The sequence below is a fragment of the Ovis canadensis genome, chromosome 11 (assembly GCF_042477335.2).
Source record: "Ovis canadensis isolate MfBH-ARS-UI-01 breed Bighorn chromosome 11, ARS-UI_OviCan_v2, whole genome shotgun sequence".
Taxonomy (NCBI): domain Eukaryota; kingdom Metazoa; phylum Chordata; class Mammalia; order Artiodactyla; family Bovidae; genus Ovis; species Ovis canadensis.
Window position 1 is genome coordinate 52,745,213 of NC_091255.1, and position 27,900 is coordinate 52,773,112.

The 27,900-nt window shown below is 48.1% G+C and overlaps 1 long non-coding RNA gene across 1 annotated transcript; it reads left to right on the top strand.

The window, feature by feature from the left end:
* The first annotated feature begins 11,402 nt into the window (after positions 1 to 11,402).
* Positions 11,403 to 27,620, top strand: LOC138414749 (uncharacterized). Its single transcript, XR_011246957.1, has 2 exons — positions 11,403 to 11,691; positions 26,786 to 27,620. It is a non-coding gene; the product is annotated as an uncharacterized lncRNA (long non-coding RNA).
* The last annotated feature ends 280 nt before the right edge of the window (positions 27,621 to 27,900 follow it).

The following is a 27,900-nucleotide window of genomic DNA, read 5'->3' on the forward strand; positions in this document are numbered from 1 at the left end:
AAAACCCTTTCCTTTTGTACCACAGTAACTGCCTCTTATCCCAGGGTCACCTTACCAAAAATCTTGGTTTGACAATCTGCTGTTAACTGTAGATGTGCAAAAATCTAGCTCAGGACTTCTGGGTGCATACACACACACACTTTCATCAGAGGAAGGTAAAATTTATGTTGATACTATCACAGTGATTGGGATTTTTTTTTCTCAAAGGCATTAACCTGTCTCTAGGTCCTGCAGTAAGGAATTTCTCTTGTCCTCTTTTTTGTCATTCTTTCCTCATGTCATCTAAAGTGGAAAAACTCTATGACCGCACATGGTGAGCAACTTCTAAGTTAATTCCATTGATGCCTGCTTCCTGGGGTTCCTTTCCTTGTGTAATCTTCCAAAAGGAACTAGGGCCTGCTCACCTCCATGTGAGTGAACTTGAAAGCAGATTCTCGTCCCCCAGCCCTGCCCCAGTCAAGTCTTTTAGTAAGACCACAGCCTCAGCTGGCATCTTAACCCCATGATGTTGCCCCAAAGTCACTTACCTAAGCTGTGCCCAACTTTGTGACCCACAGAAACTGCAAGAGAATACATGCTTGTTGTTTATTTTGTTTTAAATTTTATTTGTTAACTGTGCCTCTGGTATGTGAGATCTCAGTTCCCTGACTAGGGATAGAACCTTTGACCCTGCATTGGAAGCACAGAGTTTTAACCACTGAACTGCCAGTGAAGTTCCTGTTTGTTGTTAACTACTAAGTTTGGGGTGATTATCTACAGAGAAATAGATGATACATTACATGTTGAAGAAACTCAGGGGTACAAATAACATATATGTTAAGTAAGAGAATTCTTTCCTCAATTCACGTATCCGTTCCTTCACTCAACTTGCTTTGCCTCTAGGGACATGAAAATGAATGACACCATTTCTGCTCTTAAGGAAATTCCAACCTAGTGGGAGAGGCAATCTTGTAAATGATTTATTGACGTTTTAGTGAAAAATACTGATAGGTTCAAGTTACCTGGACAACACAAAAGAGGAAGAAAATAATTCTGCTTGGAGACATGAATAAAGCTTCATAGGAACATTTGATTTGGGTTTTGAAGAATGAGTAGGAGTTTGCCAGACAGGCAATGGGAGGAAGGGCATTCCAGATAGCAAGAGCAATAGGTACATAGACTGAGAGGCAAAAAAAAGTCCAGTATGTTTGAGGACTCACAGGTCATCCCATGTGGCTAGATCTTAGACCACTAGGTGACAAGGGGACGCTGACCAGGCAGATAGGGGGCTTAGTACCAGCCTCAGGTTTTTTGGCTTTTGTCCTACAGAAACTGAAGAACAGGTGGAGGTTTTAAGCCAATGCATGTTGTGATCAGATTTGTGTTTTAGAAAGAGAATTTTGAAAGATATGGAAGATGGTTGGAGAGAGGATGCTGAAGTCAGAGAGGTCAAGTAAGATGGTGATTCTAATCCAAGGGGGGGTCTCCCTTATAGCTCAGTCAGTAAAGAATATGTCTGCAGTGCAGGGGACCTAGTTCGATCCCTGGGTCAGGAAGATCCCCTGGAGAAGGAAATGGCAACCCACGCCAGTATCCTTGCCTGGGAAATCCCATGGACAGAGGAACCTGGTGAGCTGCCGCCCATGGGGTTGCAAAGAGTTGGGTAGACTGAGCGACTAACATTTCTAATCCAAGGGAAAGGTGATGAGACATAGACCAAGCGTTGTCTGTCAAATCAAGAGGAAGGTGAAGAAGAGAGGGGCAAGGAACTGAAGGTGGTTTCTAGCTGGGATGATAAGACATTTACCATTGAAAAGAATAAAGATAACACTGGGAGAGTGGAGAATCTATTAGTCAGGATCAGGTATCAGTAGATTATGCTGCAGTAACAAGTAACCTGAAAATCTCACTGACTTAACAAAACAAAGGTCTCTTGTTTTCTCACTCATTACAGATCCACATGGTCAGCAGGGGTCTCTACTCCATGCAATCATTCAGAGACTGAAGCCAACAGGGGCTCCACCATCTTGTAGCTACACCATCTAGAACTCATGGGTTCTTCAGACACCTCTTCAGTTACATGGGAAGAGAAGAGAGATATACTAGAAAATCATGTATGGGTTTCTTTTACTACTCCAGTCCTCATATTTAATTTGCCAGAACCAGTCTTGCGGCCTGTCCTAACTATAAAGAGTTGGAAAGTGTAGGGGAACATATGGGATACCTGGTGAGCCTGATTATCGCAGCCACGTGGAGATAATGAACTCAGTTTTGAACAGATTTACTTTTAAAAAAATATTTATTTATTTATCTATTTATTTGGCTGCGCCAGGTCTTATTTGTGGCACTCAGGATCCTCAGTTGTGGCATGTAGGATGTAGTTCTTTGACTAGGGATCGAACCCGGGTCCCCTGCATTCAGAGTTTTGAGTCCTAGCCACTGGACAACTAGGTAAGTCCCTGAACAGCATTTACTTTAAGGAAGAGATATCCAGGAGGCAATTGGAAATGTGATTCTGATGCTCAGACAAGAGTTGGGAGCTTGAGCTGTAGGTTTGAGCTTACTAGCATTGTCCCTGCCTTCTAGAAAGCTTACATTCTAGACAGGAACAGAAACATACAAAAACAGCTGTATCTATAAGAAGTCAAGTTACATGCTATTTAGCTATGAACAAATAGCCATGAAACTAAAGATGGAGGAGGAGTGAATTCCATGATGGTGAGTAGAAGTCTCTTAAGTAAACAGCAGTGATCGCTGACCTCTCAGTAGCCTGACAGACCTAGGAAGGTAAGGAGTTTGTGGAAGCGGTGTAGTATGGTGGATACTGGAGAAGGAGCACAAGGCAAAGGAGATAAGCATAGAAGGGCAACAAGTGGAAGTGAGGTGCAGTGAAGTAGCGTAGTCGTGTCCGACTCTTTGCAACCCCATGGACTGTAGCCTACTGGGCTCCCCCATCCATGGGATTTTCCAGGCAAGAGTACTGGAGTGGGTTGCCATCGCCTTCTCCAGAGGATCTTCCTGACCCAGGGATCGAACCTGGGTCTCCTGCAGTGTAGGCAGACACTTTACCGTCTGAGCCACAAGAGAAGCCCTGCAAGGAGTGGACAGTGAAATATTTCAAAGCCAACTCAAGGAGCCCAGGCTCTATGCTGTAGTTACAGAATAACAGGAAGGCTCTGGGAGCAGACAGGTTGATGTGCGAAGAAAAGTTTTTGCATTACTGTTCTCCTTTTAGTATAAACCAGCTCCCTTTCTCGCTTACATGCACGTGTGTACACTGCCCACCCCACCACACCTTTTCTGCCCAGATCCCAGTTCTATATCTTAGTCCTAGATTATAACTGATTCATCACTGTTACCAGCTAGGCAGTTTACCTGAATTTCTGGCCAGATAATTCCTTCCTTCCATCTTTCCTTCCTTATTGAGATATAACAGAGTAAAATGCATAAATTGCATTTTAATTTTAAGTGGAGATTAATGAATTTTTACATGTGTCTACACTCATGTAAACACAACTTAAGTCAAGATACAGGACATTTTCCTCCTGCCATGTTCCAGTGAGTCCTGGTCTAGAGATAACCACTATTCTGACTTCTATCACTATAGGTTAGTTTTGCCTATTCCAGAATGTCTAGGAATGGGATGATATAATGTGACGTCTTTTGTATCTAATGTCTATGAGATCCATCCTTATGGGGGGCTCCTGACCACATTCTGAGCCACTCCAGCTTTTAAACCTACTTGCCTTTCTTCTCTTCCACTTTCTTCCTTTTCTTTCTTCCTCCTTTCCTTTTCCACTTCCACCAATGTGTAGTATTATAAGTACCTTGGCACAGGTGATCAGGAAACAACAGTGAGCAAGGCAGACTTGGTTCCTGCCCTATTGGAAGCATGTGCCTTAGTAGGAAGGACAAGGTGAAGCACCAGATCATTACAATACAGTAGAGCATGATGAGCACAGTGCTTGTCAAGTCCAGGGCACCATGTATATTCATAGAATAGGCATCCAACCCCAACTTTAGGGACGACGGACGACTTGCTTGGTCTTCTGTGATGGAGGAAACATCTAAGCTGAGGCCTGAAGGATGATTAGAGTGTTGTGAGCAGTCACCTGTGTAAAAGCTACACAGCAAGAGAAAAAATGGTGCTTTCAAGGAACTACAGGAAGTTCAAAGTACTAGTTTTGCTTGGCTGGAGCACAGAGTGCAAAGCAGGTGATAAGGCTGCAAGCCAGGGCAGATCATGAAGGGCTTACTAAGCTCCATTAAGAAGTCCAAATTTTATCTGGGAGCCCTGGGCCATCACTGAGGGTCTTTCATTAGAATAGTGAATGAGGGCTTGGTTTATTTTATCTATTATTAACTTTGATTTTGATTGTGAAGCATTTTTTAAAAGGTATTTTAGTTTTTAGTTTTAGGGTAGGTATACACATGGTAAAAAGGCCACATAATATATAAAATGCAACAGATTTCTATATATTAATTTCGTATCTGCTGCTTTACTCAATTCATTGATGAGTAATTTTTTGGTGACATCTTTAGGATGTTCCCTGTATAGTATCATGTCATCTACAAACAGTGAGTTTTACTTCTTCCTTTTCAGTTTAGATTCATTTTATTTCTTTTTCTTATCTGATTGCTGTGGCTGGGATTTCCAATACTACGTTGAATAAAAGTGGTAAGAATAGGCATCTTGGTCTTAATCCTGCTTTTAGAGAAAATGCCAAAGGGGCATATAATGAAGCACAGGTCTCCCTAGCTCCCCTGTCCCCTGCTCCCCATACATGTGGCTTTTAGAATGATTGTTCTGGCTGCAGTGTGCTAAGAAACACAGCAACAAAGCAAGAGTGAAAACAGGAGAATTTTTAGGAAGCTTTGAGCATTCCGGGTAAGAGAGGATGGTAGCAACCATGGCAATGATCAGAGAGACTCCGAGGAAGCAAAAACAACAGAACGTAGGCATTGATTAGACATGGGATATGAAAGAGGAAGGGGTTAAAGATGACATGTCAGGGAGGAGGAGAATGCCCTTCAGTGAGTCAAGGGGGAACCAAAGGGGGTACAGTTAAGGGAATGTGGCAGATAGTCTGCAAAATGGCCACCAGAAATGCCTTTCCTGTACTTTCACCTGTGTTTCTCTCTCCTTGAATCTGAGTGGCCTTGTGACTTTCTTTGACCAACAGGATGTAGCAAAACTGATGCCCTGACAGTTCAGGTCTAAGTCTTAAAAGTCTTGGCACAGCTTCCTCTTTTGCTTTCTTGGAAGCCAGTCACCATGTCAAGAAATCCAAATACCCTGCAGAAGAGAGAGAGGTTACATAGAAAGAGAGGGAGAGAGACACCCTTTGGAGGATGAGAAACAATGAAAAGAAAGAGGGAGGTCCAGTCCGCCCCCATGTCTTCCAGCCACAGCAGCTCAGGCTTCAGTCAATACTGCATGGAGCCGAGATGAGCTGTCTACACCAAATCCTGCTCAAATTGCAGAGTTGTGGGCAAATAAAAGATTGCTCTTGTTTTAAGCCAGTCAGTTTTGGGGTATATCGCTACTCAGTAGACAGTTGAAAGAGGTAGAAAGGGGTGGGAGAGAGAGAGAATATGAGTTCTTACCTGCTCTTCTTGCTGTTGTTGTTCAGTTGCTAAGTCATGTCTAAATCTTTGCAACCCCTGGACTGCAGCATGCCAGACTATCTCCCAGAGTTTGCTTAGATTCATGTTGATTGAATTGGTGATCACATTCAACCATCTCATCCTCTGTGGCCCCCTTCTTCTTTTGCCTTCAGTCTTTCCAAAGCATCAGGGTCTTTTCCAATAAGTTGGCTCTTTACATCAGGTGGCCAAAGTATTGGAGTTTCAGCTTCAGCACCAGTCCTTCCAAGGAGAATTCAGGGTTGATTTCCTTTACAATTAACTGGTTTGATCTCCTTGTAGTCCAGGGGACTCTCAAGAGTCTTCTCTAGCACCAAAGTTTGAAAGCATCAATTATACAGTGCTCAGCCTTCTTTATGGTCCAGCTTTCACATCTGTACATAACTACTGGACAAACCATAGCTTTGACTATATGGACCTTTGTCACCAAAGTGACGTCACTGCTTTTTAATATGCTGTCTAGGTTTTGTCATAGCTTTCCTTCCAAGGAGCAAGCATCTTTTAATTCCATGGCTGTAGTCAGTGTCTGCAGTGATTTTGGAGCCCAAGATAACAAAATTTGTCACTGCTTCCACTTTTTCCCCTTCTATTTGCCATGAAGTAATGGGACTGGAATGGGTGAATTTAACTCAGATGACCATTACATCTACTACTGCGGGCAAGAATCCCTCAGAAGAAATGGAGTAGCCATCATGGTCAACACAAGAGTCCTAAATGCAGTATTGGATGCAATCTCAAAAACGACAGAATGATCTCTGTTTGTCTCCAAGGCAAACCATTCAATATCACAGTTATCCAAGTCTATGCCCCAACCAGTAACGCTGAAGAAACTGAAGTTGAATGCTTTTATGAAGACCTACAAGATCTTTTACAACTAACACCCAAAAAAGATGTCCTTTTCATTATAGGGGACTGGAATGCAAAAGTAGGAAGTCAAGAAACACCTGGAGTAACAGGCAAATTTGGCCTTGGAATGCGGAATGAAGCAGGGCAAAGACTAATAGAGTTATGCCAAGAAAATGCACTGGTCATAGCAAACACCCTCTTCCAACAACACAAGAGAAGACTCTACACATGGACATCACCAGATGGTCAACACCGAAATCAGATTGATTATATTCTTTGCAGCCAAAGATGGAGAAGCTCTGTACAGTCAACAAAAACAAGACCAGGAGCTGACTGTGGCTCAGATCATGAACTTCTTATTGCCAAATTCAGACTTAAATTGAAGAAAGTAGGGAAAACCGCTAGACCATTCAGGTGTGACCTAAATCAAATCCCTTATGATTATACAGTGGAAGTGAGAAATAGATTTAAGGGTCTAGATCTGATAGATAGAGTGCCTGATGAACTATGGAATGAAGTTCGTGATGTTGTACAGGAGACAGGGATCAAGACCATCCCCAGGGAAAAGAAATGCAAAAAGCAAAATGGCTGTCTGGGGAGGCCTTACAAATAGCTGTGAAAAGAAGAGAGGTGAAAAGCAAAGGAGAAAAGGAAAGATATAAGCATCTGAATGCAGAGTTCCAAAGAATAGCAAGAAGAGATAAGAAAGCCTTCTTCAGCGATCAATGCAAAGAAATAGAGGAAAACAACAGAATGGGAAAGACTAGAGATCTCTTCAAGAAAATTAGAGATACCAAGGGAACATTTCATGCAAAGATGGGCTCGATAAAGGACAGAAATGGTCTGGACCTAACAGAAGCAGAAGATATTAAGAAGAGGTGGAAAGAATACACGGAAGAACTATACAAAAAAGATCTTCACGACCCAGATAATCATGATGATGTGATCACTAATCTAGAGCCAGACATCTTGGAAAGTGAAGTCAAGTGGGCCTTAGAAAGCATCACTACGAACAAAGCTAGTGGAGGTGATAGAATTCCAGTTGAGCTGTTTCAAATCCTGAAAGATGATGCTGTGAAAGTGCTGCACTCAATATGCCAGCAAATTTGGAAAACTCAGCAGTGGCCACAGGACTGGAAAAGGGCAGTCTTCATTCCAATTCCAAAGAAAGGCAATGCCAAAGAATGCTCAAACTACCACACAATTGTACTCATCTCATATGCTAGTAAAGTAATGCTCAAAATTTTCCAAGCCAGACTTCAGCAATACGTGAACCGTGAACTCCCTGATGTTCAAGCTGGTTTTAGAAAAGGCAGAGGAACCAGAGATCAAATTGCCAACATCCACTGGATCATGGAAAAAGCAAGAGAGTTCCAGAAAAACATCTATTTCTGCTTTATTGACTATGCCAAAGCCTTTGACTGTGTGGATCACAATAAACTGTGGAAAATTCTGAAAGAGATGGGAATATCAGACCACCTAACCTGTCTCTTGAGAAATCTGTATGCAGGTCAGGAAGCAACAGTTAGAACTGGACATGGAACAACAGACTGGTTCCAAATAGGAAAAGGAGTACATCAAGGCTGTATATTGTCACCCTGCTTATTTAACTTATATGCAGAGTACATCATGAGAAATGCTGGACTGGAAGAAACACAAGCTGGAATCAAGATTGCCGGGAGAAATATCAATAACCTCAGATATGCAGGTGACACCACCCTTATGACAGAAAGTGAAGAGGAACTAAAGAGCCTCTTGATGAAAGTGAAAGAGGAGAGTGAAAAAGTTGGCTTAAAGCTCAACATTCAGAAAATGAAGATCATGGCATCTGGTCCCATCACTCCATGGGAAATAGATGGGGAAACAGTAGAGACAGTGTCAGACTTTATTTTTGGGGGCTCCAAAATCACTGCAGATGGTGACTGCAGCCATGAAATTAAAAGACACTTACTCCTTGGAAGGAAAGTTATGACCAACCTAGATAGTATATTCAAAAGCAGAGACATTACTTTGCCGACTAAGGTCCGTCTAGTCAAGGCTATGGTTTTTCCTGTGGTCATGTATGGATGTGAGAGTTGGACTGTGAAGAAGGCTGAGCGTCGAAGAACTGATGCTTTTGAACTGTGGTGTTGGAGAAGACTCATGAGGGTCCCTTGGACTGCAAGGAGATCCAACCAGTCCATTCTGAATGAGATCAATCCTGGGATTTCTTTGGAAGGAATGATGCTAAAGCTGAAACTCCAGTACTTTGGCCACCTCATGCGAAGAGTTGACTCACTGGAAAAGACTCTGATGCTGGGAGAGATTGGGGGCAGGAGGAGAAGGGGACGACCCAGGATGAGATGGCTGGATGGCATCACGGACTCGATGGACGTGAGTCTGAGTGAACTCCGGGAGATGGTGATGGACAGGGAGGCCTGGCGTGCTGCGATTCACGGGGTCGCAAAGAGTCGGACATGACTGAGCGACTGAACTGAACTGAACTGAACTAATGGGACTGGATACCATGATCTTATTTTTTTGAATTTTGAGTTTTAAGTTAGCGTTTTTCACTCTCCTCTTTTACCCTCATCAAGAGGCTCTTTAGTTCCTCTTCACTTTCTGCCATTAGAGCAATTTCATCTGTATATCTGAGGTTGTTGATATTTCTCCCAACAGTCTTGATTCCAGTTTGTGATTCATCCAGCCCAGCATTTCGCATGATGTACTCTGCATATAAGTTAAATAAGCAGGGTGACAATATACAGTCTTGTCATACTCCTTTCCCAATTTTGAACCAATTTTGAATCTCTACCCTAGAGTTCCATTACCATAGTCAGCCGCTTCCTTCTTTTCATTGTTAAAATCCCCAATATCTCTGCTAGTTTACCTGCAGCTTTATAGTCTGCAGACTTGATCTAGGAGGTTCAGGTGTCCTGGACTCTTGTTTCTCCCCTGTCCACACCAAGAGCTCTGACATCCATTGTGGATTGATAACTATTTTCTTAAGTTAGCCTAGGATTTGTTCCAACTCCACCTTTGATTTGTGGGAAGGTATTTTTTTCTGACATCATACTCTTGGGGGAAATGTGATTTCTTTGTATTCTTCATTTTCTAATGCAGGCCTGAATACAAAGTGGCTGTTCTCTCAATGCTAAATGAATGGCTAATAAGGTTTACTAGGAGAGCATCCTGTGTGTACACCTGTGTTAGTTGCTCAGTTGTGTCTGACTCTTCGCCATGCCATGGACTGTAGCCCACCCACCAGTTTCCTCTGTCCATGGAATTCTCCAGGCAAGAATACTGGAGTGGGTTGATACACCCTTCTCTAGGGGATCTTCCTGACCCAGGGATCGAACCCGAGTCTCCCGCATTGCAGGCAGATTCTTTACCATCTAAGCCGCCAGGGAAGCCTGGAGAGCATCCTAAATGAGGCCCAATTCCTGAGTTTCAGTCCCCAACTTAAACTCTCCAGTTTCTTTTTTTATACCAGGAGGAAGGTCTCATCTCATTCTCTCTCTCCATCTCAGGAAGGAGCTGGAGGTGGAGATGAGTAAGGAAGAGTTAAATGGCTCAGATACTGTCCCCTCTGTGCCTCCAAGAAGACCTTTCTTCCCTGTGGCAGGGGCCACAAGGAAGCAGATGATGTGATGTGGGCAGGTGATTGATGGGGACGAAGACCTGAGAGGTCTGTCTGCATTCTTCAGCAGGGGCTGGGTGAGGAGAGCATATGTGTTTGCTGCATGTCCATGACTAACCGCAGGCTTTCTGTCTCAGTGACCCTCTTCTCTTCTAACACAGGACTGCCACCAAGAACCCAGCCTGCTGGGAGAGTGTCTGCCATTATCTGCCTCCCTGTCTAGTGGATTAGATGTATTTAGCGGTTCCCAGGGCAGGGACTACCCCCTTCCTCTGAATTGCCCCTCCTGTAGATTCTCCATGAGGTCCCTGTTGATTTTTCCCTGTGCCCTGCCTTACAGCCCATTTCTCCAAGCCCCACGGGGATGGAGCTCCTTTCCTGTGCCCCTAAACTCAGCTCTAGTCACCATGGAATCTAAGCAGGGACTCAGAAGAGACTAGTCCAACCTTCTCATATTCAAGATAAGGAAACAAAGTCCCAGCCCAGGGAAGTCACTTGTCCAAAGTTTCCAGCTGGTTCATGGAAGAGCTGAGGCCAGAAGCCAAATTTCGAAACTCCAAAGTTGGTGTTCTCAGCCTCCAGCTCTGCCCTCTCTGAGTTCCCTTTTCTTTTTAAAACATGTGCAATTGAGGGTCTCATGACACCGAGCTGTTTTCTTTAAGTACATATATAACTATTTCCTTGACTGCACCAGGTCTTAGTTGTGGCATGTGGGATCTTCACTGCTGGCATGTGAACTCTTAGTTGCAGCATGTGGGATCTAGTTCCTTGACCAAGGATGGAACCGAGGCCCCCTGCATTGGGGATGTGAAGTCTTAGCCATTGGACCACCAGGGAAGTCTCTCCCTTTTCTCTTTACCATTCTCTCTTCTCTGCTTCTCTCCAGCGCATGGCTCAGGGTAAGGGCACTTCCCCCAGGGAGAGGGTTGGCCAGCAGGCAGTCTTTCCTAATCAGTGAGGAACTCACAAAGCCCACTTCTGCACACTGAGAGGTCGACGTGCACAGGCACACACACTCCTCCACCTGCAAACACCGTCAGGTGGTGCCACTTAACACAGCTGTTCACGCACTGTGCACACCCAGAAAGGCACACATATGTCTCCACGGGGGTCGCCTGTGCTCTCCACAGTCACCCCCCACTATGCACTCAAACCCTGGCACAAACACAAGTCACAAGGCTCCTCACCTGGCCTCAGCCCTTGGTGTCCCCCAAACTGGCCTAACTGGTGGTGCCTGAGCCAGGACAGCTGAATGACCAGCCTTGGCCCCAGATCCAGGGGTGGGATCAAGAAGAGAGACAGGTGCACGGCTGTCATCCGTACAGGCGCAGCTTTGTCCACCCAGGACTCCTTTCACTGGGTCCCTGAATGTCCCTCCTTGAGCGGGCAATGAGAGAGTAAGCCCCTCACTTTCCTCCTTCTTCCTGCTGCTTTTGCCACTGCCTCCCACTTCTTGATAAGAATCTGAGTGAAGCTCCTGCCAGGACACGGCTGGATCTCTTAAAACACAAGGGGAAATGTTTATGTTTCCTCTCCACCCTGCCGAGTCACCTCCTCCAGGGTACTGCCAGCCAAGGGCACTGCCTGGTGAGACGAATCAGGTAAGACAGAGTCGGGGCCCCTGGAACCCAGGACTCAGAATGTGAGCGCTGTTGAGGGGGGGACGGTGGGCAGCAGAGCGGGAGGGTTAAGGGGCAGGTAGGGCAGGAACTCCTGAGGTGTCCCTTCAGAGTTCACCTCTTCCCTTCTCTCCGCCTCCACACACTCCTCTCCGCAACCCCCGCCCCCGCCCCTGCCGGCCCCGCCCCGCCCCGCCCCAGCCATTCCAATGCCCCCCACCTCTGGAAAAGCCGAATTGGGATTCGATCCCCAGCCAGTTGCCGGAGTTCCGGAGCAGCTGTCCCAGACTTGGGGGGGAGGGGTCCAGGAATGCTGGGGCTGAGGCCTGGTCCGCCCCAGACAGAGCCGGCTCTGAATTCTGGGAATGTTTGTGCAGCTGGAGCCCATTAGGGGAGGGAGCTGGGCCGCTTATTAATCCCAGCCTTGTTCCCCGGGAGGGGCCAGGGCCCCCGCACACGAGTGGAGGGGTACAAGGCTCTGCTACAAGAAGGAGGGGTGGGCCTAGGCCAGCCCTTAGTCCTCAGCCCCCTGCTCCAGTTGAGTCTCAGACAGGTGCTTGGAGATTTGGACCCCCACACCTCCCTTGCGAGGCGTCCATGTGCCTGTGTGGATGGAGTGTGGGCACTTAGAGGGGGACCCGAGGCGGCCATGGTGAGGTTTGACAGAAGTGCTCCTACCTGGGGAGGTGGGAGGCACCCAGGGGTCCTGGGACGGGGTGCTGTGTCCTCCTCAGGGATCCTCACACGGCCCTGCAGGAACTCCCGCTGGCTGGCACCCTGGCAATGAGAGAGGAGGAGCAGGAGTGGATGAACTGCTGTTGCCCCAACTGCTTGAATGTGTGCACAGAGTGGGCTGAGGTGAGAGTATGGAGGCAGCCACATGGGTCACAACCTGCCACAACTCCAGGGGGTGCCATCTACCAAGGAGACAGAGGTCCGGAGCGAGGGGCTCGGCCCCGTGTGACCTGCTCAGCTGTGTGCGGTGCCCAGCATGTGGGCATCCTGGGCCCTGGTTTTGAGTATCTAGCACTGCTATAGGGTACAGTACCCCAAAGACCTGGCACGGTGTTCCATCTCCACTGCTTAGCTCTGAGGCCTTGGATGCATTTCTTACCTCTCTCAGCCTTACTTTCTTTACCCTCAAGTTGGGATAGGGTCTGTCCTAAAAACCTTGTTATTATGGTTGCTTAGTCACTAAGCCATGTCTGACTCTGCGACGGCATGGACGTGGCCTGCCAAGCTCCTCCAGTCACGGGATTTCCCAGGCAAGAAAGCTGGAGTGGCTTGCCATCTCCTTCTCCAGGGGATCTTCCCCACCCAGGGATTGAACACAAGTCTCCTGTATTGGCAGGTGGATTCTTTACCACTGAGCCACCAGGGAAGCCCTCAAGCACCTTCTAGGGTTATCTATATAGGTCATGTTCCTTTACTTGTCCATGTATCTGTCCATCCATCCCGCAGACTTGATGACTACTATATGTCACGTGCTCTGCTGCTTACCAGGGCCACAAAAGTGAATAAGGACCCTGACCATTCGGAGCTCATCCTTCGGGCTTCCTGGTGGCTCAGTGGTAAAGAATTTGCCTGCCAATGCAGGAGGCACAGGTTCAATCCTTGAGCTGGGAAGATCGCACATGCCACGGGATAAGCCTGTGCACCACTCCACAGGTACTTGGGCTGTGCTCTAGAGCTGCAACTACTGAGCCCTCGTGCCGCAACTACTAAAGCCCGAGAGCCCTAGAGCCTATGCTCTGCAGTAAGAGAAGCCACCTCAACGAGAAGCCCGAGCACACTGCAACTAGAGAATAGCCCCCGCGCCCCACAACTAGAGAAAAGTCTTCACAGCACTGAAGACCCTGCACAACCAATAAATAAATAAATATTTTAAAAAAATGAAAGGATTTTAAAAAGCTCATCCTTAATAGTATGGAGTGGGGTGGGGTTAGTCATACACACACACACACGCACACACACGCACACACACACACAGTGTGAATGTGGACAGTGCTCTAACTCTGTGCAGAAGGGAGTGGAGGAGGAAGCACTGCTAGCCAGCCTGTCACCTGTATGTTCTCAGGATGACACCTGCAGAGGCGCCCGGTGCACTGTGAGGCCTGGCACAGTGTGGGAAGAGACTGCGGGAGGATCCCCTGCAGGAGGACCGAGGTATCCTGTATTGACTGTGTCACTCAGATCCTGCCACATCGCTGGCTGGGGGCTTGGGGTCATTAGATGCGCAGGATGATAACACCAGAAAGACTCCAGAACGAACTCCACTCAAACTTTGGTAGGTTGGGAGCTGTGACATAAATTTCAGCACCCTCTTTAGCGAGCAGAGAGGAAGTTTCTGTGACCGATTCCTTAGAGGGTGGGTTAGCTTTGATGTCTTTGCCGAACCATCATCGCAACTTGTCATGGGAGATGGTGGGGAGGGGCTGGGACAGATGAGTGAGGGAAGGTCACTGGGGACGGGGGCCTGGGGAGCTTTGGGGAGGGGTCATCTGCCTTAGCCATCCTGAGGCGGGCCTCGGCCAAAGGAGGAAGGTAGGCCTCTCCTCTCCCTCTTCTTCCCCACAGGACTTGGTCGGTACACAGGATCTGGAGCTTAGGGAGAGAGAGCTCCCTTCAAAACAGAGAATTTCTCAGGAGGGCCGGTGGGACAGGAACCACCTAACATCAAGGCTGGTTTATGAGTGTGACAAAAATTTGGGGATGGGCAAGGAGTGGAAACAGCTGTCACAATTCCCGAGTCCCAAAGCCATGGCCCAGTGACTCCAAATGCCACTAGCCATTCTGGGAAGATAGTCTCCAAACTGAGGGCTCCTTATTCAAGGGCCTCTGTGCTCTTAGGTCCCAGACCACATAGCTAAGGGACTAATAGCAGGCTGTGTCTGCTGAAGAGAATCATGAAGGTGAAAGGAGGCCCACAGAATTCTGGAGAATCATTGCCTGCTTTTAGGAAACCCCAGTCTAATAAGGGAGGTGGCCCCTGCCCTTGGGGAACTTCTATTCTCATGAAAGGGAGACATCATTTGTGCCCTAGGAACGCCTAGACCGATGGTAGAGACAGATCGTCTGTCCTTGGGAAGCCCCCAGTCTGATGGTGGAGGCAGTTTTTTTATATATTGCCTGGAAAATTCCATAAACAGAGGAGCAAGGCAGGCTACAGTCCATGGGGTTGCAGCGTCGGACACGACTGAGCACACACACACACACACACACACGCTCCTCAGACACAAAAAGTTATAAACATGGAGTGAATAGGAGATGACCTAATAAACTTTGCATCATTCGTGGGCAGTTAGGAATAGTAAAATGAGTGATGGGGGAGAAGAAATGTGCCATTAATTCAAGGAAGACCCCATGGAATGAAGTGCCCTTGGGTCGCTTAGGGGATGGCACTTTTCGATGCACAGATGCCCAGACTCTCTCTGCTTCTGGGAGGGGGTTGTAAATTGTCCAGACTGAACCGGTTGGATCCCTGAGATCCCTTCCAGCTCTAACAGCCTAGGCCTCCTGACCCCAGCCCTCTCACCCCAGCTTCCTCTCCCTCAGAGCCTCCCCCACCCCTGCCCTTCCTCCCCGCCTTCCATTTGGTCTCTCCTGAGGCAGGTGGCCCAGCCAGCTGCTTGGCCTGTGTGGAGATGCGATCCCACCCACAGTGTGGGGTGGCGTTCGGTGGGGGTGGGCTGTGACCTGAGGGGCTGACAGCTGGGTCTAGGGCTCAGGCTGGAGGCACAGCAGGCGAGGATGTGGCTCCTGACAGTTTTCCCCAGTACCCTCAAGAAGCGGAGGTCTGTGGGGAAGGAGAGGAGGGTTTGGGAGATGTCATGGTTCCAGGCTGTGGTAGGTCCGGGAGCATCATGGGGAAGAACAGGTTGAACTCCACTTCTCCCGAGCAGGGGGATGGTGGGGAGAGTTGGGCCAGGCTGGGCGGTTCTGCAGCTGCTGGGTGTGCTTGCTGTGAGGGAGCTGGGGTGTGGGGGTGCATTGTGGATTGGAAAGGACAGCTGGGTCTGCCAGGAAGCCCCGCCTGACACCCCTCCTGAGACATTTCCCCTCCCCCACCCCACCCCCTTCTTGATACACTTCCCCTCTCCCACCCCACCCCCACACAGACTGGGATGGGGCCCCCACCCAGAACAAGAGGCCAGACAGGGGCTGGGGAGAGACTGGGGGTAGGGTTGGGCCTAAAACAGCCCTGTTATTTCCATCTCTGTGTCTTTCCTTCAGAAAGGCTTCCATGAAAAGAGTACCCAGCCATAGGTGATGGCTGGATGGCTGACTGGATGGTCAAATGAGGATTTAACTTCTCACTTCCTGCTCCTCTACACCACTGGTTCCTAAACTTTAGCCTGAGTGTCACCTGGTGGGCCTGTTAAAATACAAGGCCATAGCGGTCCTTCCCTGGTGAACCGGTGGCTGAAACTGCATGCTCCCAATTCAGGGGGCCCGGGGTTCAATCCCTGGTCAGGAATCTAGATCTGGCGTGCCACAACTAAGAGTTCAATGCCACAACTAAGACCTGGTGCAGCCAAATAAATAAATATTAAAAACAAAACAAAACATGATGCTGTAGAGGCTACCTCACTTCAAGATTTTGATTCATGAGGTCAGGAGGTCAAGGGTGGGGGCTGGGAATTTCCAACAAGTCCCTGGGCCCTGCTTTGAGTAGCACTCTGTTCCTTCTCCTCCCACCCCCCAGCCCTGCCCCCCAACTGCTCAGCTGTCTTATCCCTTTCCCAGCCCTGCCGGCTGGCTCCACTCCCCCTCCGCCCACCAACAAGCCATCCCAGCTGTTAGGGGCTAAGCACATGGCTAGGGTGGCAGAGGGGCAGAGTTAGATCTTGCGGGAGGAGAGTGTATAGAGCTGAGCTCAGCCTGGCCTTTTCCGTCTGACCCAGACCCTAGCAACACACAGAGGGGATTCTCTATCCCCTCCTTTCTGCTCTTCCCCAGCACAGTGACCCTCCACCTGTGGGGGCCCTGGACCAAACATCACCTCTAGATTGCACAGTTTCCACTGTCTCCCAGATCCACGCACTCAGTTCAGTTCAGTTGCTCAGTCGTGTCTGGCTCTTTGCGACCCCATGGATTGCAGCATGCCAGGCCTCCCTGTCCATCACCAACTCCCGGAGTTTACTCAAACTCATGTCCACTGAGTCGGTGATGCCATCCAATCATCTCATCCTCTATCGTCCTCTTCTCCTCCTGCCTTCAATCTTTCCCAGCATCACGGTCTTTTCAAATGAGTCAGTTCTTCGCATCAGGTGGCCAAAGTATTGGAGCTTCAGCTTCAAAATCAGTCCTTCCAATGAATATTCAGGACTGATTTCCTTTAGGATGGACTGGTTGGATCTCCTTGCAGTCCAAGGGATGCTCAAGAGTCTTCTCCAACACCACAGTTCAAAAGCATCAATTCTTTGGTGCTCAGCTTTCTTTATGGTCCAACTCTCATATCCATACATGACTACTGGAAAAACCATAGCTTTGACTAGACAGACCTTTGTTGGCAAATTCATGCACTATTGTTCTTCAAATATGTGTGGTTGCTGTCGTGGTGAAGAAACATAAAATCATTTAAGAGTCTTAATGAATTTTTATTTTCTTAAATTAAAAAAAATTATTCATATTTATAGACCATATTGGCATTTTGTCAAGATGAATGATCCTTAACACAGCCTAGGAGAGCATGTGTGGCTTGCTCCAGCCTCATCTAAGTTCCTTTTCTCTCCTCACCACTCAAGAGTTTCTTCAATTATAGGAAAGGCCCTCCTTCCCTCTGGCCCCAGGGCCTTTGCTTACACTGTTCGCTTTATCTGCAACAATACAATAATGTCTTACATCATGCCCGCTCCCTCTGCTCCTTGGTCTGGTTAAGTCTTACTTTTCCCTCAAACCTAGACTCATCACTTTTTTAGTGAATCTTTCCCATCACTGACCAAGTTAACTCCCGCATTAGAGGCTCTCACCACACATATGTATATTCCTTTGAAGACCTCAATGATGTTTTTCTTTTTTTTACCATGTGGCTTGTAGGATCCTAGTTCTCCTACCAGGAATTGAACCTGGGCCATGGCAGTGAAAACACGAAGTGCTAATGACTGGACCACCAGGGAACTCCCTTGTTTTAATTTTACATTATGTATGTGATTTTGATTAATTTCTGACTCGCCTAGCATCTGAAATTTTCATGAGGCAGAGCCTGTTTATTGTAGTTCTAGAGCCAACCATCAGAGAAGGCAATGGTACCCCACTCCAGTACTCTTGCCTGGAAAATCCCATGGATGGGGGAGCCTGGAAGGCTGCAGTCCATGGGATCACTGAGAGTCAGACATGACTGAGCGACTTCACTTTCACGTTTCACTTTCATGCATTGGAGAAGGAAATGGCAACCCACTCCAGTGTTCTTGCTTGGAGAATCCCAGGGACATGGGAGCCTGGTGGGCTGCCGTCTATGGGGTCGCACAGAGTTGGACACGACTGAAGCGACTTAGCTGCAGCAGCAGCAGCAGAGCCAACCATGGTACCTGGCACAACCAGGTGTTAAATAAACATCTGATAAGTGGTGTAGTCAGTTATCAACAGATAAAAAGCCCCTCCATTGCTGGAGGCACCAGGCAGGGGCTTCTTAAAAACAACTGGTACACCTGTACTGCTGCTTATCAGGATTTTCTGACCACCTGTTCTCATAGGTGGACCCTGGTCCTGACTCCTGCAGTGGAGGTGAGAGAACAGCAGAGGTGATTGGCAGGCAGCCAGAGCAGTAGGAGTTGGGAGGAAAAGAGGAAATTGGAGGGAGAAGGGCAGAGCAGGGAGAGGAGAGAGATGGAAAGGAGAAAAAAGATCTGAAGAGAAGCAAGAGGACAAAGCCCTCTTAGGACAAAGTGAAAGGAACAGAATTTCCAGAGATCAGGATGGGGTCATGAGGTGGGGTCAAACGGGTGTCATTTGACTGCCTGGCTCTGTGACCTCCTCCACCCTGCTCAGTCACCCTCTCTCTTTCCTCATCCCCTGCTCCCTCCCCCTTTGCCCCAGGAGCTGGGCTAGTTTATTTTGCTTGGGAAGGCTTCCTGAAAGGGGAGCCTAGTTTTCCTGACACATGAAAAGTGTCTCAGACTGCCATCTGACCCTTCCTGCGGAGTTTCAGCTCCGGGGAGTTTGTCTGACATGCAGTCACACACGTGGACACACACATATATCCTGGCACACGGTACACACAGGCACCCAGGGACCCCCGGGTAAGTCTGGAAGGTGTGTGACCACAAATGTGTATGCACACAGCATATAGGTAGGAAGTAATGTACATAAACCCATAGCATATCCCCTACATGGATGCCTGATATCTGTGTTTGCATGCTCAGCTTGTAACCTCACTCATGCATGTATGCATGCGTACTCAGTGGTTTCAGTCATGTCTGACTCTTCACGACCCCATGGACTGTAGCCCACCAGGCTCCTCTGTCCATGGGATTCTCCAGGCAAGAATACTGGAGTGGGTTGCCATGCCCTTCTCCAGGGGATCTTCCTGACCCAGGGATCAAACCTGTGTTTGCTGCAACTCCTGTATTGCAGGCAGACTCTTTACCACTGAGCCACCAGGGATATGTTAGCCCAGATACCCAGTGTGCCCGTTTCCACTCTTTGCTGTACCATTGGTGGTGAGAAGAGTTAGAGTGATGGACACATGTGGTGTGGCTGGCGGCATGAGTGGCTGGTGTGGCCCGGGGCCAGCTGCTGCCTCTCCCTGAGTCAGAGGAGGAGCTGGCCCAAGAGACCACACACTGTGTTGGCATGGGTCCTTCCTCCGCCTGTGGGTGGGAGGGGGGATGTTTGTGTCCTCAGGGTTCCCTGACTTCAGGCTCTTTTGGTGTCCTTACACCATCTGTACTTCCATAGAGGGTCCCTGGGGATTGGAAGGGAGTTCTCTCTTCGGGGTGTGTGTGTGTGTGTGCACACACACTTACGCTTGCTGCCTCTCCCTAGCCTCATTCTCCCCTCCTTCTCTGGGCACCTAGCCCCAGGGCTCCTGGCATCTGAGAAGAGCCTTTTCTGGGAGTGGAAAGCTGAGGGATTGCTCTGCCCTCTACCAGATATGGGACTTTGCAAAAATAACCTCAGCATCTACTATATCCCACTTGCCAGGAATTAATATTTCATACACCATATTTCATTTAATACTTCCAAAAGCCCATGAAGAATCTTATCTTCTTCCTATAGGGACGGGAAACAGGTTTTGGGGGATAAAAGCATTGACCCCTTCATTACAGCTCAGGAGGCCAAGAGCAGGGATTGTTCCCAGGTCTGTCTGCCACCCAAATCCCTGGTCTTGAACCCTGGGCCATACTGCCTCCAACTTTGCTTGCCTCACCCTGTCTGTGGCTGAGAAATACCTACTTCAAAGGCTTTTCAGGAAGGAAATGTAAAATGGGCTAGCACACTGCCTGGCACTTGAAAACTCAGTTTTCTTTCTCCTTTGGGTTCCTATTTGGAGGAAAGGGGGATGTAAAACACTCCCCTGACCTGAGGGAGGGTCTTTAGCAGTAAGGAGTGAGGTGGACAGAGTAAGTAAAGAGGTAGATTAGAAGCGAAGTCCTCCCACCCACCTCTCTGAGCTCTGGAACCTAGCCCTCATGGGAAGCTAAAGAAAGCAGATTTTTGTTTTTGTTTTATTGACTGCACCCTGCCAAATGTGGGATCTTGGTTCCCTGACCAGGGATCGAACCTGCAGCCTTTGGATTGGAAGTGCAGAGTCTTAACCACTGGTCCACCAGAAAGGTCCCCAAAGAAACCAGTGATCACCATCCTACGGTCCCAGCACTCATCCACACCAACCCAGCCTCCAGAGCATGGGGGGACACAGCTAGAGAGGGCAGGGAACCTCCCCACCCACAGCCAGTCCACCTTCTCTCTGACACCCCCAGGAAAAGGAGGCATTCCCAGATTCTCAGACAGAAGGAGGAAGGGGAGGGGTTGCGGGGAGAAGAGGAGGGGCCGCCACACACTGAAGCCTTTGTGGGATTCCCAAGCGTGGAGGTGGAAACACTTCATATATCAAGTGTGTTTGTCCCTCCCTGGGGAAGGTGGAAGCAAGAGGGAGGGAGGAGGGGGTGGAGGCCAGAATCGCCTAGGGCTTAGGGCCTGAAATAGGAAACACCAGTGTGTAACTCGAGTCGGTGGGGAGGAACGGACCTGTTCTTGGCTCCTGGGATTCCCATTGGAGGCTTTCCCTCCCTTTCTCCAGGCCTCTACTCTTACTGAACAGAAACTCACACACCCGTCACTCCTTCCAGATCCTGTGCTCATCCTGCCAGGCTCTGTAGCTCCCTTCCCTGCATCCCATCCCTGGCCTGCCCCTTGGTCCTCCCAGAACTAGCTCCACCCTCCCTTCCACATCTCCCACTACCCTAAGCCGGGATCCCCTCCCCCTTCTTCTGGTCTTCCACACCCTGCTCTGCTTGAGCCTCTGAGACCTCTGTCCATCTCACCTGGATCTCCCTCACCGGCTCTTCAAACACGGCCTGACCTCCTTCTGCCCTCAGCCGGTCCAGGACCTTCAGTCAGTCTCCTCTCTAACTCTCGACACGTTCCCTGCCTCTGTGCCTCGACTTATGGCCCTGACCCACAAGGTGATGATAACAAGGTGCTGGGGCTGCGCTGAGAGCCTCTGTCCCAGGAACCTTGTGATGAGTCTGACTGTGATGACTGTGGAAGTTAGTGCTATTCATCTGCTTATTCAAGAAGTACTTATTGAGCACCTGCTACATGCTAGATTCTTTGCTAGATGCTGGATGCCCTTCAAGGAGCTCACAGTTAGTATGCATCACTCCTCAGCTCTGGACAAGAGGGTCCTTTGTTCTGGGAGCCTCCAGGTGCTTTACACTCCACAGAGCAGAGTCCATGAGATGCACATACCCGGAGTCTACATGGCTCTCTCTACTCTCTCTTCTAGACCATTCTCTGGGTTTCTAGCCAAACACGGTGTGGAACCATATTGAAATCTGAGTCAAAAAGAAATCAGTAATACTAAACCCATCTTTACTAAAATTTTTGATATTTTGTTTATTATGGGTCATTCATATTAATTCTTAAAAAATATTGCCGTAAAATATTTTAAAAATGTATCCTCAGGGGCTTCCCTTTTATAATTTTATTTGTTAATTTTTGGCTCTGCTGGGTCTTCATTGCTGCCCATGGGCTTTCCCTAGTTGCGGTGAGTGGGGGCTACTCTTCCTTGAGGTGAATAGGGCTTCTAATTGGGGTGGTTTCTCTCCTTGTGGAGCACAGGCTCTGGGCACACGGGCTTCAGTAGTTGCAGTACACAGGCTCAGTAGTTGTGGTGCACAGGCTTAGTTGCTCCACAGCATGTGGAATCTTCCCGACTGGGGATCGAACCTGTGTTCCCTGCATTGGCAGGTGGATTCTTATCCACTGCACCAGCAAGGAAGTTCATATTAAAAGATTATTTATCATTATTAATGAGTTTTATGGCATCCCTTAAATTTTGTATCTGAGCTGAGGGCCTCGCTGATCCTCACAATTTCCTATCTAAGGAAATTTCCCAGACTGTTTCCAAAGCCTGTGGACCTCTTTCTCCATCCATCCTACCCACTGAGGACAGGCAAAGTGCACATGCCCATACACTCAGGGCTGACAGTGGTCAAGGGCAGGCTGGCTTCAGGAGTGGATGGGGTTTGCACATGGGGACTGGGGAGGTATCCTCACCTGAGTGGAGCAGAAAGGAACTGCTGGTGGGAAGAGAAAGTGGGTAGATGGGGAGGGGATGGTGCTGCCACATTCCAGCCCTAAACTTCAGTGATTTTGAAAGCAGATTTGTCAAAGTAAGAGATAGATCTTTTTAAACATTTGATGTGTAACTTTTATTTCTTTATTATTTTTATTTAATTATTTAATTTATTAATTTTATTTAGTTAATTTATAATTATATAATTATAATGATATATACTATCAGTTCAGTTCAGTTACTCAGTCCTGTCTGACTCTTTGCAACCCAATGGACTACAGCACGCCAGGCCTCCCTGTCCATCACCAACTCCCGGAGTTTATTCAAACTCATCTCCATCGAGTCGGTGATGCCATCCAACCATCTCATCCTCTGTCATCACCTTCTCCTCCTGCCCTCAATCTTTCCCAGAATCAGGGTCTTTTCAAATGAGTCAGCTCTTTGTATCAGGTGGCCAAAGTATTGGAGTTTCAGCTTCAACATCAGTCTTTCCAATGAACACTCAGGACTGGTCTCCTTTAGGATGGACTGTTTGGATCTCCTTGCAGTCCAAGGGACTCTCAAGAGTCTTCCCCAACACCACAGCTCAAAAGCATCAATTCTTTGGCACTTAGCTTTCTTTATAGTCCAACTCTCACATCCATACATGACCACTGGAAAAACCATATCCTTGACTAGACAGACCTTTGTTAACAAAGCAATGTCTCTGCTTTTTAATATGCTATCTAGGTTGGTCATAACTTTCCTCCCAAGGAGTAAGCGTCTTTTAATTTAATGGCTGCAGTCACCATCTGCAGTGATTTTGGAGCCCCAAAAAATCAAGTCAGCCACTGTTTCCACTGTTTCCCCATCTATTTCCCATGAAGTGATGGGACCGGATGCCATGATCTTAGTTTTCTGAATGTTGAGCTGCTATAATTATATATATAATGTAAATTATAATTATATAATTTATAATGTGTTAGTTTCAGGTGTACAGCAAAGTGCTTCAGTTACACACCTACATATATCTATTCTTTTTCCAGTTCTTTTCTTATTACGGTTACATAATATTGAGCAGAATCCCCTGTGCTTTGCAGTGAGTCCTCAATATAACTTTTAAATATTTAGATATTTTTTGTTCACGGCTTAAAAAAAAATTATTTATTTATTTATTTTTGGCTTGCTGAGTCTTGTTACTGTCTGGGCTTTTCTCTAGTTGCAGTGAGCAGGGCAATGCTCTAGCTGCGGTGCATGGGCTTCTCGTTTTGGCAGCTTCCCTTGTTGCAGAGCAGGGGCTCTAGGGCACACGGGCTCAGTGGTTGTGGTTCCTGGGCTCAGGAGCAGTGGTACACCTGCTTAGTTGCTCCGCTGCATGTGGGATCCTCCCAGATCAGGGATCAAACCCGTGTCTCCTGCATTGGCAGGCACACTCTTTACCACTGAGCCATGAGGGAAGCCCCTGTTCTTGGCTTTTTATTGGTTTTCTTGCCCTAAGCCCCACAGATGTTAAGGGCAGGCCTGCTTACAGGGAGGGCGAGTGGGCAGACAAAAGTTATCAGGATGGAGTAGACCAGCCTGATCTCACTTCTGCTCAATGCCCACTTGTGTACCTTTACTCCTGTCCCTCCCACCACCAACTCCTACCCACCCTTCAAATCCCTCTCCTCCCTCTGCAAAGTCTTCAGCGATTCCTGCCGTCCTTGGTGGCTTCCCCCTCCTCCCAACTGTGTTATTTACTCCCCATACCACTCCCTGAGTCGTCCTTGCCCATCCTGCCTGATATCAGTCCTCCAGAAGCTACTTCGTGCTGTCATCTAACTGTTAGTGTATGTGTGTGTGTATGATGTCCTAGGTTATCAGTGTTTTAATGGTGCTGACAATGTACTGTTATACTGTTTAAGTTCCCTACAGTGTTAGGCTTTGGAAAAAATGGGTTTGGAATTAACCAGAGACCTAGGGTTGATACTGGCCTTACCCCTTATTAGCTATATGACCTTGAGCAAGTTAACCTTCCTGAGTCTCAGATTTCTCCATATAAAAAACAGGATAATAAAATTTGCTTGGCAGGGTGTTATGAATACAAGAGGTAATCTATATAAAGGGCCTGATAAAGTAAGCAGTCAATAAAATGTTAACCATAATAATTATACTATTATACTTAATATATTATTACATAGTTTACATGTATTATATGCCTGCTATTATATTGTTCATAGGACAATTATAATGATATATTATTAAAGGCCTTACATAAACTCGATGACTGAATGGGACGATCGGGAGATGCAAGAAACCTAAGGGAACAGAAATGGAGCTCTTCTAACTTGAGGCTTTTCTGCCTGGGAGAGACTGAGGATGTCATCTGGAACTGGGTTCCTTTGGTAAGGGGATCCTTGGGACCCATGATTCCTCTCTGGGCATCTGGCATAGAAGTGAGACATCCAGGGCTCAGAATTAATCCTTCCACGTGGCTAAAGCCTCTTGACTCCACACATTTAGTTACACAAGCCACACCCTTGGCACAAGCCTGTCCCTGCCCTGTTAGCAGAGGCAGCTGAGTACCAGGCACCACCTCCATCTGCCACAGAGTTGGCCAGTCTTCCCAAGTGAGTCCTCTTCCCCGACATACCCCAGAGCGCCTGCCTAGGAGTAACCGCGGGAACCAGGGGCTGGGGGGAGCAGGAGACGTTGGATCCCAGCTCCCAGGACCACCCACCCTGACCTCCTCCCCTGTGATTATTAAAACCATATTTCCAAGGGATTAGCAACTATGCCAGGGATGTTGATCGCTAACCCTCAGTCCAACCAATGGTTTTAATCACTAACTGCAGCCACATTAACATTACTAACTAATGAGAAGTCTGCAAGGCGGGGTGGGCACAGAGTGGGGTGGAGAGGGAGACACCTGCTAGATGGCTGAGCCAAGGGGCCACCCTGGAAGAGAGTGGCTCAAAATGGAATTCCGCACCCCCACCGCAGTCAGAAGACCAGCTCCTTAGGACATTAAAGATAAAAAAGAATTCATTTGAATCAGTTCTGATGAGATGGATGAAACTGGAGCCGATTATACAGAGTGAAGTAAGCCAGAAAGAAAAACACCAATACAGTGTACTAACACATATATATGGAATTTAGGAAGATGGCAATGACGACCCTGTATGCAAGACAGGAAAAAAGACACAGATGTGTATAACGGACTTTTGGACTCAGAGGGAGAGGGAGAGGGTAGGATGATTTGGGAGAATGGCATTCTAACATGTATACTATCATGTAAGAATTAAATCTCCAGTCTATGTCTGACGCAGGATACAGCATGCTTGGGGCTGGTGCATGGGGATGACCCAGAGAGATGTTATGGGGAGGGAGGTGGGAGGGGGGTTCATGTTTGGGAATGCATGTAAGAATTAAAGATTTTAAAATTAAAAAAAAAAAGACACTGGTTTGGGGATGGGGTGCCTATCTCCAGGCATTCTGTATTACCACGTCTTGGGGGAACCACGAATTAGGCTCCCTGTGGGAAAGTCCACAGGGCAGGGTGCTCACCTGTGGTCAGCCAAGTTCTTAACTGGGGCCCCTGTAAAGACCTAGCTCTTGGCTCATAAGTGTGTGCAGAATGCAGGAGATTCAGACCCAGAGACTTTGCCATTGTCCCATGATGGGGATCCTAGTCCACTCCTAGTCTTACCTCCACCCCTCCCAGAGCTGGGATCCCATTTTTAGCATGTGATTGTGATGGTGAAGGATTTGTCCAATGTGGGGGTGAGAGTGTGGGGGGTGGGGGGGTGGGGTGGGGGTGGGGATGGTGTGTGAGGGTGGGGTGGTGGTGGCGGCGGCTAAAGGTGACCATTGGTGCGCTCAAGATAGATCCTTTTGAGACAGCAGAGAGGAAGTTAAGAAGGCAAGAAGGGCATAGCCTGGGTTGATGAAAGGAGAGAAAAACAGAAGTCAATGAGGTGGTGGAGTGAGAGTAGACAGGAGGGTATGGAGACGCCTCCGGCTCTTAGGAACTCCCTAGGAAGAAGGTATTTGACTCAGAGAGGACTGTCCTTGTAGCTTGTGGTTGTACATTTTTTTTAAATAGAAGTAGTTTGTTTGTTTGTTTGTTTTTTGCTACGAAAACTTTTTACTTCTCTCTCTCTTTTTCCTGTGGGATGTGGGATCTTAGGTCCCCAACCGAGGATTGAACCCAAGCCCTCCAAAATGAGAGCTCAGAACCCTAACCATTGGACCTGCCAGGGAATGCCCCTGGTTGGAAACTTTTATGTTCAACAACTGCTTACAAACACTTGGCCCTCTTACCGTCTGTCCTCTTCTCTTCCTCTCTCTCTCTCTTCTTTGTTCATGCTCTAGCGAACAGCTAAGGCCTGGAGTTGGCTTCCTCTTCACTCGGTGCAGATTTTCTCACAGGGCAAGTCCTCGGAGCTCTACCTCCATCCCAGCCACCAGCCTTGCATCCTTTGCTATCAGCTTCCCTGAAGGCAGCGCCTCCATCCACCACCCGGACACAGCATCCCTGTTCTCTGTGTGCACACACCACGCCAGGCACTGAAGAATGGACCCCAGGATGGAGGGGTCCTACTAGAACCGGCAGGAACTCGGTGCAGATTCCAGAGCCAAATGGAGCCAAGTGTCAGTCAAACTGCTGAGCACACATTCAACCAATCAGATTAAAAGAAAAATCAGAGATTCTTTAGAAGATGGCAAGGAGGTGTAGAGGGAGCTGGGGTCCAGGCCCAGGCCCAGAAGGACTAAGACGGGGAGGCGCAGAGTGGAGAGCTGTTGGCTTGGAGAGAGTCTGTGGGTTCTGAGCTGAGGGCAGGGCTGGGATGGGGGTTGTGGGAGGTGGCATAGACTTGACCCCGAGAAGGCCAGACTCAAATGTCTGGCATAAATTTGAAGGGAATGGCAGCTTCTCTGTGGGTCCCTAGGCAGGTGAGAATTCTCTGTGGGGTCCTAGGCAGGTGAGAAGGCAGCTTGCCTTTGTGCTCTCCCCAGGCAGAGGCAGGCAGGCGTATGGGGGGATAGTGTCCGGGGAACAGTTGTCGTGGACACTGTCGGGTAGCCCTCCACCCAGGCCAACCTGCTGTCTCTATAATCAAGAGCCCCAGCAACCCCTTCTGTGCCACCCCGCACAGCCAGTAACAGAAGAACCATCTCTGAAATAAACGCCATATAAGAACAACAACCCCCAGAAACTCCAAAGGGGCTTTGATGTTGGGGCCAAGGGTTTTGACTAAACAAACTGGAAGCGATTTAGGCCAGAGAATGCTGGCGGCAGCTCTGAGGCAGCAGCACTAGGCTATTGAGTCAGGTCGCCAGGAGCTAGTAGAGGACACTACCCTCCCCACCCCCAACCAGCCACCCTGGAATCTCAGAGACCAGTGCCGAAAGGCGAGGGTGTGTGCTATCTCCCATCTTCCCTCCTTCCTACTGCCTGAGGGGCTGAACCATTTAAGAACATCATC